Source organism: Drosophila takahashii, chromosome 2L (assembly GCF_030179915.1).
Source record: "Drosophila takahashii strain IR98-3 E-12201 chromosome 2L, DtakHiC1v2, whole genome shotgun sequence".
In the NCBI taxonomy this organism is placed as follows: Eukaryota; Metazoa; Arthropoda; class Insecta; order Diptera; family Drosophilidae; genus Drosophila; species Drosophila takahashii.
Window position 1 is genome coordinate 29967307 of NC_091678.1, and position 11710 is coordinate 29979016.

Sequence of the window (11710 nt, forward strand, 5' to 3'; positions counted from 1 at the left end):
CAACAAAATACCATACAAAATGCAGATAAATGTGGTATAAATTTTGTTGTAAAGTTGGGTCACACTTTGGCGCCGAATAAACATTTCGTTTAAACAATACTTTTCAGGGACCGTAATCATTAAAGGTTACGTATATTATAGGTATATTAGGCATTTTTCGTGTTATCAATACCACCAACACGAATTTTTATATTTTAACAACACTTAAAAATGGCTTAGGCCACGATCTGACGATCAAATTATTTTATTTCACAGAAAATGTTTAAAAATGTTAAAAACAACAATAGTTTTCATTGTAATTTAATGTTTTTTTTTTTTATTTTTTTTTAGTGTAACTTATATAAATTTACATTGATCAGCCAACTTAATGGCTATAAAACGTATAGTAAAAATAGGAACAAACACCTTGAATACATAAGAGGATGGCGAGTAACAAATCTTATAACTTATAATAGAAAACTAAAACAACAATACAAAAAACGCATTACTGCTTCAGGACACGTGAGACATGACGTCCTCTTGTCCAGAGATTGCCGGGGTGCCTTCGCTTTAGCCGTCTCCTGTTCAATGGGTTGGCCAAGGAAGCTGCTAGGTGGTTGGGGTGTCCTGTGAGGCGGTCGTTATACCGACTGGAGTGCCGGTTTATCTGGTCCCTGACAGAGGGCATGTGGAGATCGTTAGCCAGGTCGACGTTTCTGACGTACCACGGCGCATTTGTAATTGTTCGCAGCGCTTTATTTTGAATTCTTTGGACCTTCATGACGTTAGAGTCAGAAGCCATGCCCCAAAGTTGGATGCAGTACGTCATTGAGGGCACCACAATTGTTCTTAATAGCAACACTTTGTTGGCAAGGCTGAGCTTGCTTGTTGATTTCAGCATCCAGTTTAGCTTCCTTAGCTTAGCGCGACATGTAGCTGCAATTTTTGTAGTGTGCTGTTTCCAGGTGAGCCGTTTGTCCAAGATCAGACCCAGGTACTGCGCCTGGGGAGATTGCGGGATGGTGGTGCTATGGAGCTCGACCGTTGAAAGGATCTGTCCTCTCAGAGTAAAGTTGCAGTGTTGAGACTTTCTGCCATTAATTGCAATATTCCACCTGTTTGTCCACTTGCCGTAGGAGTCAAGAAATTCCTGGGTTATTCTTGATGCTTCAATACGGCAGGTGGAATTTACAAGGAAGGCAGTGTCGTCAGCGTAGGTGGCAAGAAGAGTGTCCGGTGCATTGATAGACGGCAGATCAGAGGTGAACAGGGTGTATAAAACGGGGCCCAGGACGCTTCCCTGAGGAACGCCAGCACGAGAAAATCTTAAGATTGACCTTTCCCCTCTTACCTCGACCATGAGCTTCGATCGAGCAAGTAGGATTTGAGGTAATTTAATGTAACTTTGATAAATGTGATCAAATATTTTAATCGTCTTACCGTGGCTTCCCACATTTATTCTTATTATTATTTGAAAAATGTTGAGTAAAATAAATTAATATTATCATTATAGACATTATGATAATAGTTATGTAGTGTAATTTTTTTGATTAACAATTATTAATATTTTTTCTACGAATTTTAAAATTACTAAAAATTAAAACTAAATGTGAGAACAAGTCTTTTGGTTTTGGTGTAAATCATAGGATTTTTGAATATTATAAGTTGGTGATTTTTTGTTAATATATATGTTTTTTGTTATTATAATCGTGGTGCCACAGAAATCACACAGCGCATAAGTGGCCTGATATTGATGCTACTCAGAAACCCACCCTCATTTAACGCTCAGAAATTATCTATCCCTACACCGCCGCCTGCAAAAAGGAACAGGATTTCAAGAACACAAAAACCAACTTCTCACATTCCCGCTGGGACTACATGGACTGCCGCCCATAGTGATATTTACAATCGAAGCCTGAAGCATTCCCGGGTTTTGCTTGGCCGAATGCAGTTCTTAGGTATCCATGTCTTGTCTGTCTTCTGAAAATATCAAAAATATGAATGTAAGACCAGGAATAATAACACTAGTTTACAAAATAAAATCGACCTCACCCTAATCGAAGGCAACCTTAATTTTCCGGTAAAGTACATCTCCCTGATTAAGAAATGGGCACTTATAATTTTTTGTACGGTGTCAATTTTTTTTTAAGTGTAAAAAACGTTTTTGGCCCTTTTTTATTTTTTATCTCGAGTTCTGGTAAACCGACTGAGGTAATCGATGACTCATTTAACAGGTAATATACTGCTCTTTAACTTTCTTATACACAGCATTGAGTTTCAGTCATTAGTTTAGAAGCCACACCTCGTCAAAGTCTAAAAAAGCAGGTAAAATTCAAGTTTGGAAGGCATAAATCGGGTCATAAAAAATACACGCCTAAAAACCGAAATTAGTTTTATAGTTTATTCTTAAAGATTGATCTTTAACGAAGAAATTGAGCCATTGATCACGACAATCCGTCGGTAAATAGATTTTTGACAGATTTTTAATCGTATGTACCTAGGCTCAGCATTTTGGAGCAGAGGCCGTTAAACGAGATTTTAAATTTTTAGTGTTGGGCAACGTCAGAATTTTGTGCAAGTAGTTATGCATATAACGTCAGTTTCTGTTCTATTAGTGCTGTGCAAGCTGAAAAGTATGCGATTTCATTATTTCTTTGTTTTGCGGTTACGGTTTCTTTATTTACAGAAAATAAATTATTTGTTTCAGGATAGATTAACTTTTATGGATGTTATAGTAGGGAAAGAACAAGTTTTTTTAATTTAACGCAGTATAAAACTAAACCTTAAAAATAGTTTTGGCTTCTTATTTGCTTCTTGTAGAAGCTATTGTCCGATTCTCGAATAAGAAACCATATGTAATCACCCATCATAGCGGTATCCCAAAAGCCATGGTATCGGCGCTCTATGTCCTTCATTTGCTGATGGAACCGCTCCCCATGCTCATCACTAACAGCACCCAAATTCTCCGGAAAGAAGTCCAAGTGGGAGTCAAGAAAATGAATCTTAAGAGACATATGCACTCCTGCCAAAAGAAACGTAGACATAATAAGCATTACTTTTAAGAGCTTATGATAGCTTACCCATAGCCTTATAGTTTTTAAGTAGGTTTTTTACAATAGTTTTGTAATTTCCCGCTTTGTTGTTTCCGAGAAAGTTTTCAACCACTAGCCTAAAGGATTTCCACGCTGCCGCTTCTTTGGAAGATAAAAGCGTTGTGAATTTATTGTCCTTTAATAGTTTCTTAATTTCAGGACCTGCAAAAACGCCCTCTTTAATTTAAGCGTAGGACAGAGCTGGGAAAAGGCCAATTAAATAATTAAAGGCGGGGCTTTCTTTGTTAAGCGCTTTTATAAAGTTTTTGACTAGGCCCAATTTTATATGGGAGAATTATATTTTCCTTATTAACTAATGGTTTATATTTAATATTGTTTTCGCCAATCACAGCGCGTTTTCTAGCTTCCCACTTTTTTTTTATGTAGTGCTGTGAGTCTGCTCGGCTGTCCCAAAGACACAGGAAACAACCGTTTTTGGTATAGCCTCCTTGCAACCCACAGAGCATTCCAACAACCTTTAGGTCCGCACATATCTTCCACTGAAATTCGTTATATTTGATTAATTTCAGCAGAGCTTCCATGATCTCATATGACTCTTTCGTGTTTACTGCGTGGGCGATAGGTAGAGATGGTTTCTCATTACCGTTATGCAATAAGACAACCTTTAAGCTCTCCTTGCTGCCGTCAATAAACAACCTCCACTCCATTGGTATGTGGTTTACATTGAGCTCTTTAAACAAAGCGTCAATATCATTACAAAAACAAATACTGTCCTGTTTTGAAAAGTACTTCGAAAATTTTTCGTGGCGACTTCTGTAAATTGACGAATTAACATTCTGGCTTAAAAAGCCATGCTGCTTCATTCGAGAAGCCAGCAATTCAGACTTTTCTTTAGTTAGCTCAAGATCTCTAATTAAATCGTTCAGAGTCTCTTGTGTGAGCTTTTCCAATTCCGGCAACGTTTCGGAATCATTTGAAACGCATGTTTCCTCTGAACTTTCATCCGTAGCAACACAGGTCAAATTTTCAGAAAACTTAGAAGCGTTAGGAAAGGTAACTGACTGAACTTCCGCGTAATTCCAGGTGGCCGAACGCCCCACCCCACATAACTTGCTTAAGCAGAAGTAGCAATCAACTGAGTGATTCTGGGGCTCTCTCCAAATCATTGGCGTTTTGAACCAAAAAGCAGATCTACATATAAGAAAATTGTATTTTATTGGCGGCCGAATGTGCAAATTTATAATAGCGTACCTTCGGGTTTTAGACCATTTATATAAATTTACACGACACAAAACACACACAACATTTGGTGTCCACTTGGAATTGAATTTTGAGAAATTCCGAGAAAATCATTCTTTGTACCATTCTCGCATTTTATTATTAAAAACTGGAATTTCTGAACGTTTCTTCTTAACGTATTTACCGCATACAAAACAAAAATCATTAGGATCATTTAAACAATTAAACAGTCTTTTATAATCCATGTCAAGCTTTTTGCCAAATCATTAAATGTTTTCCTCGTAACTGCAGTCGCATACTTTTCAGCTTGCACAGCACTAATAGAACAGAAACTGACGTTATATGCATAACTACTTGCACAAAATTCTGACGTTGCCCAACACTAAAAATTTAAAATCTCGTTTAACGGCCTCTGCTCCAAAATGCTGAGCCTAGGTACATACGATTAAAAATCTGTCAAAAATCTATTTACCGACGGATTGTCGTGATCAATGGCTCAATTTCTTCGTTAAAGATCAATCTTTAAGAATAAACTATAAAACTAATTTCGGTTTTTAGGCGTGTATTTTTTATGACCCGATTTATGCCTTCCAAACTTGAATTTTACCTGCTTTTTTAGACTTTGACGAGGTGTGGCTTCTAAACTAATGACTGAAACTGTGCTGTGTATAAGAAAGTTAAAGAGCAGTATATTACCTGTTAAATGAGTCATCGATTACCTCAGTCGGTTTACCAGAACTCGAGATAAAAAATAAAAAAGGGCCAAAAACGTTTTTTACACTTAAAAAAAAATTGACACCATACAAAAAATTATAAGTGCCCATTTCTTAATCAGGGAGATGTACTTTACCGGAAAATTAAGGTTGCCTTCGATTAGGGTGAGGTCGATTTTATTTTGTAAACTAGTGTTATTATTCCTGGTCTTACATTCATATTTTTGATATTTTCAGAAGACAGACAAGACATGGATACCTAAGAACTGCATTCGGCCAAGCAAAACCCGGGAATGCTTCAGGCTTCGATTGTAAATATCACTATGGGCGGCAGTCCATGTAGTCCCAGCGGGAATGTGAGAAGTTGGTTTTTGTGTTCTTGAAATCCTGTTCCTTTTTGCAGGCGGCGGTGTAGGGATAGATAATTTCTGAGCGTTAAATGAGGGTGGGTTTCTGAGTAGCATCAATATCAGGCCACTTATGCGCTGTGTGATTTCTGTGGCACCACGATTATAATAACAAAAAACATATATATTAACAAAAAATCACCAACTTATAATATTCAAAAATCCTATGATTTACACCAAAACCAAAAGACTTGTTCTCACATTTAGTTTTAATTTTTAGTAATTTTAAAATTGGTAGAAAAAATATTAATAATTGTTAATCAAAAAAATTACACTACATAACTATTATCATAATGTCTATAATGATAATATTAATTTATTTTACTCAACATTTTTCAAATAATAATAAGAATAAATGTGGGAAGCCACGGTAAGACGATTAAAATATTTGATCACATTTATCAAAGTTACATTAAATTACCTCAAATCCTACTTGCTCGATCGAAGCTCATGGTCGAGGTAAGAGGGGAAAGGTCAATCTTAAGATTTTCTCGTGCTGGCGTTCCTCAGGGAAGCGTCCTGGGCCCCGTTTTATACACCCTGTTCACCTCTGATCTGCCGTCTATCAATGCACCGGACACTCTTCTTGCCACCTACGCTGACGACACTGCCTTCCTTGTAAATTCCACCTGCCGTATTGAAGCATCAAGAATAACCCAGGAATTTCTTGACTCCTACGGCAAGTGGACAAACAGGTGGAATATTGCAATTAATGGCAGAAAGTCTCAACACTGCAACTTTACTCTGAGAGGACAGATCCTTTCAACGGTCGAGCTCCATAGCACCACCATCCCGCAATCTCCCCAGGCGCAGTACCTGGGTCTGATCTTGGACAAACGGCTCACCTGGAAACAGCACACTACAAAAATTGCAGCTACATGTCGCGCTAAGCTAAGGAAGCTAAACTGGATGCTGAAATCAACAAGCAAGCTCAGCCTTGCCAACAAAGTGTTGCTATTAAGAACAATTGTGGTGCCCTCAATGACGTACTGCATCCAACTTTGGGGCATGGCTTCTGACTCTAACGTCATGAAGGTCCAAAGAATTCAAAATAAAGCGCTGCGAACAATTACAAATGCGCCGTGGTACGTCAGAAACGTCGACCTGGCTAACGATCTCCACATGCCCTCTGTCAGGGACCAGATAAACCGGCACTCCAGTCGGTATAACGACCGCCTCACAGGACACCCCAACCACCTAGCAGCTTCCTTGGCCAACCCATTGAACAGGAGACGGCTAAAGCGAAGGCACCCCGGCAATCTCTGGACAAGAGGACGTCATGTCTCACGTGTCCTGAAGCAGTAATGCGTTTTTTGTATTGTTGTTTTAGTTTTCTATTATAAGTTATAAGATTTGTTACTCGCCATCCTCTTATGTATTCAAGTTATTTGTTCCTATTTGTACTATACGTTTTATAGCCATTAAGTTGGCTGATCAATGTAAATTTATATAAGTTACACTAAAAAAAAAAAAAAACATTAAATTACAATGAAAACTATTGTTGTTTTTAACATTTTTAAACATTTTCTGTGAAATAAAATAATTTGATCGTCAGATCGTGGCCTAAGCCATTTTTAAGTGTTGTTAAAATATAAAAATTCGTGTTGGTGGTATTGATAACACGAAAAATGCCTAATATACCTATAATATACGTAACCTTTAATGATTACGGTCCCTGAAAAGTATTGTTTAAACGAAATGTTTATTCGGCGCCAAAGTGTGACCCAACTTTACAACAAAATTTATACCACATTTATCTGCATTTTGTATGGTATTATCAAGAATATAATGCAGGGTCACATCATTTTTAAATTTGTTGGAAAAAGTGAAAAAAAGTGAAAATAGTTAATTTTAATCTAAAAAACAATAAAAAGGTGAGTGATAAAATGAATTTTGTCTTTTTATAACCTTTATTTCAGCGTTACAAAGGTTAGTATCACAGATATTTTCGCCATTAATAATTATACGCCTCCGGATGCTATCTTCAACACAAATTCTGCATTTCAGTGACACTTGAAATGTTTTTAATCTTTACCAGTGGTAAATGGTGTGAGGTGTTCATTAAATGATTGTATAAATAGTACTTCAGTACTAACTTAGTTGTTTAACTTAATCAAAATATTACATTTATTTCAGCCAGGCCGACTGAGACTTCTTGGGACCAGAAGTGTTGCGCCTGCGTTTGTCATATTTTATTTTTTCTTCTCATAGTTTTTGATATAGATACCCGACATAAAACAACTGAACAGAGGGTAAATGATCGGCCATGGCAAACCTGGCATAATTTCTGGAGAGATCCTTTAATTTTGTGCGGAGACCTAATAATGGTAATTACTCTTATTATTATTCCTGGTCTTACATTCATATCTAAATTATGTTTGATTTTTTCAGAAGACAGACAAGAAATGGATATCTAAGTACTGCATTCGGCCAAGCAAAACCCGGGAATGCTTCAGGCATTAAAAATTTGTAGTTCCAATGCTTCGATTGTATATATTATTAATAAATACACAAACAAATATTACAAAAAACATGATTTTTATTGTGGAAAATCAGATACTGCAAAGCAGTGCAAAACCAAAACTGCGAGGGTCTGGAAAAACCAAAACTGGGAGGGTGTAGAAAAGCAGATATTGCAAGTGGAGGAAAACCATAACTGGGTACGTGTGGAAAATCTATAATGCGGGAAGTCGAAAAACCAGTGGATTTTGTCCTGCATTCTTCTGCCAGAGATCCAGATAGAAACATCATTTCCCCCTTACTTTTTGTGTCACCCCCGTGTATTTTGAAACCAGAGATGGAAGAAATGTAAGGGGTGAATGAGGTTTAGTCCCTTCCGCTTCTATGGAGAAACCTCTTGAAAATATGTTATTTTCCAGAGGAATTTTCCCGGTGGGGTGACGAAGCGCACCAGGAGAGTGTGCGAAGGCGACTACTATATATACACGAAGAAATGAAAACCTACTGTGATGGTCCGATTATAATAAATGATACACCTATCGAAAGGTATTGCGATAACTAACAGGATTGCATACCAAGACTTTAAGAAAATCAATTGGCTTGGGAGAGAGAGCGGTGAAAGTGAAAAAGTGAATATTTCGAAATTTGGGGCTGTTGGGGCCGGTGGGGATAATTGCCCCCTCTCAATGTTTTAGTTGTATTCCTTTTGAAAATACCCATCGAATGAGGGGTCATTTGTTTGGGTGGCAATTGTTGAAAGCTGTGCAACTAGAGATGTAGTGAGATGAACCCTTGCAATAAACGCAGGTTGCGTTAACGGTCATAAACACCTTCGATTTGCGTGTTTGCTTCGATGATGATAGCCTGGGTATGTCGGTTTCACCTACGGGGTTATCCATTTCGCGTGCTTCAGGATATTGACACCGGCGAGTTAGAAATACGCAGCAATCGTCCCAGGATGGTAATTGGTCGTAAGTCTGCTTTTCTTGATACTGCATTTTTGTTTCTGGATTCAGTTTGCTGATGCGGTTATTCCACTACATTGTTCGGCTCATTCATTAGAGCAATTTTTCTCAGCCTATACGATTTTACGTAGGTGCGAGCAAGACAAATATATATCAGCTGCAATGAGCAATCAATGACCAAAATTGTAAAAACGGATGAACACTTTTGGTTTTTTTTTTTTGGTATTTTAAAATGCCTTAATACGGTACTCCCTCGACCGATGAGCAATGAGCAAAACTGAATCTAAAAAGTGCAATTTTGCTCATTCATTAGAGCTACTGTGAAATGAGATCAAAAATAATAATTAATTTGATGCTTTTTGGTTAAATTTTTTAACCGTTTGAGACTAATTAGGTGCTATAAACAAATATAAACCAATCAAATAAAAACACCTCTTAACGAGGTAAAAAACTAGTGACGATCGCACCTTCAACATACAAAAGTTCTGATATCAACATTTGTGACGAAAAATTATTACACTCGTCATTAAATAGACTTTCTAATATTTTCTCATTCGGCCCGCCCTAGCAAACTATTCCAGCCTTTTTCCCTTCACAGGCAATTTCTATTGCAGCGTGCCGAATGAGAAAATATTAGAAAGTCTATTTAATGACGAGTGTAATAATTTTTCCTCACAAATGTTGATATCAGAACTTTTGTATGTTGAAGGTGCGATCGTCACTAGTTTTTTACCTCGTTAAGAGGTGTTTTTATTTGATATCAGAAGTTTTTGTTTGTTTACTTTTGCTCTCATAGGTGCTAATATAAACATTTAAATTTAAATTGGTCATAAATCATAATTTTTAAACTATTGTATTTTAACGAATTCAGTTAAAAAGGCGTTGAAGTATTTCAAAATACCTTTTAAACGAGGTATAGCACATGTCTGTACCTTTAGTAGTGTAGAACTTACAAACTAACGAAATGTAGCTATTTTTAGCTTTTTCCCGCTAAAGTAGCGGCTTTTTCCAAAAGTCGTAGAACAAAAGATTCCTATATGGAACTCTTAAGTGCAAATTTACTGATTCCATGACCCTAAAATACAGTTCGGATACCCTCACACAAAATTCAATACTCAGGGAGCGTTAGTAGTTCGAGCTTACAAAAGTGGCTATTTTCGTATAAAAATAACTTTTAAACGTGACTTTTTACAGTAATGTGTTGTATACCAAAATTTAAGGAATCTCTAGGGCTATACAGTTTTAAGTTTTAAAGAAAATCGTTAGAGCCGTTTTTGAGAAAAATAAAAAAAAGCTAAAAAAAAAATTTTAAAAAATTGTCTTCTGTTCATATTTTTTTAACTATTACATTTACACAAATTGCATATAGAAAGCGTTTATAGCATTTAAAAATACCTTTCAAACGAGATATAACACAAGTCTGTAGCTTTAGTAGTATAGAAGTTAGTATTAGTTTCCGAATTTTAGCTACTTATAGCTGTTTTCCCGCTAAACTAGCGAGTTTTTCCAAAAGTGGTAGAACAAAAGTTTTTTATATCGATCTGATGAACGTCATATCAAATTTTCAAAACTTAAAAAAACATGTTTTGGACAAACTGACAAACTGACAAACAGAATCAAATTTTCATTTTGGGAAGACGAAGAAAATCTTATTTTGGCTATAACTTTTGAACGGAGCGTCGGATTTTGACAAATGACCCCTCATTCGACGGGTATTTTCAAAAGGAATACAACTAAAACATTGAGAGGGGGCAATTATCCCCACCGGCCCCAACAGCTCCAAATTTCGAAATATTCACTTTTTCACTTTCACCGCTCTCTCTCCCAAGCCAATTGATTTTCTTAAAGTCTTGGTATGCAATCCTGTTAGTTTTCGCAATACCTTTCGATAGGTGTATCATTTATTATAATCGGACCATCACAGTAGATTTTCATTTCTTCGTGTATATATAGTAGTCGCCTTCGCACACTCTCCTGGTGCGCTTCGTCACTACATGGACTGCCGCTCATAGTGATACAATTATTATTTCAGCGGCATAATAACTCCGTTGCGTACTAAAAATAACGCTCACACTTCAAAATTAAGACATTATTGCGTATAGAAATTTGTATAAAATGGCCTTTCTAAAAATTATTGCCCGATATGATGAAACATAAAACAATTACACATGTACTTTTTACAGCCCAAAACATTTTAAAAACGTGTTTAAAATGTCAGATTTTATGGCAACACACACTATTAATTTTACAGCTTTTAATCTTAATGATTTGACCAGTTAAAATTATTTGAATAAACAATTTTAAATTTAACGTTTAAATTCTAAGTGACCATGCCATCTTATCCAAACAAAAAAAATGCATATATATTTGTCTCTTTCTAAGCCTTTAATAAATGCTCTAATGAATGAGCCGAACAATGAAGTGGAATAACCGCATGAGCATCACATGAATTATGATAGCATCCATTACGTTTGCTGCTGATCCAAGTGAGGTCTAATTGCGGATATCGTATCGACGACGTTTAGAAGTTTGGCTGCATTGGCATTCTCAATGTTTGGAACTGCTAACAAATTTGAAATGCAGTCTAGGAAAATTAACAATTAATTAACTAAAAACTAAATTAGCGAATTCTGATAGAATATTTGAATGCGATTTTTTTTAGAATGTTGCTCAAACATGTCGCTGTGAAATGGGTTTGGTTTTACTCAAAAATTGTTTGCCGTTTTTTTTTATGCAGTTTCAAACACATTCGCTTGGGACATGTCGCACTTTGTAAAGTGGATTTCTTTACCTCTATCCCTAAATTGCTGGGTGTTTTACTTTTAACTTAATAGTTTAACATGTAAATGAATCATTCAGAACAGAAAAATGTCACACATTAGCATTCCTATAGG

The 11710-nt window shown here is 36.3% G+C and overlaps 1 long non-coding RNA gene across 1 annotated transcript; it reads left to right on the plus strand.

Moving 5' to 3' along the window:
* The first annotated feature begins 6969 nt into the window (after positions 1 to 6969).
* LOC138912006 (uncharacterized) lies at positions 6970 to 7891 on the plus strand. Its single transcript, XR_011417641.1, has 3 exons — positions 6970 to 7265; positions 7528 to 7718; positions 7783 to 7891. It is a non-coding gene; the product is annotated as an uncharacterized lncRNA (long non-coding RNA).
* Positions 7892 to 11710: the final 3819 nt, after the last annotated feature.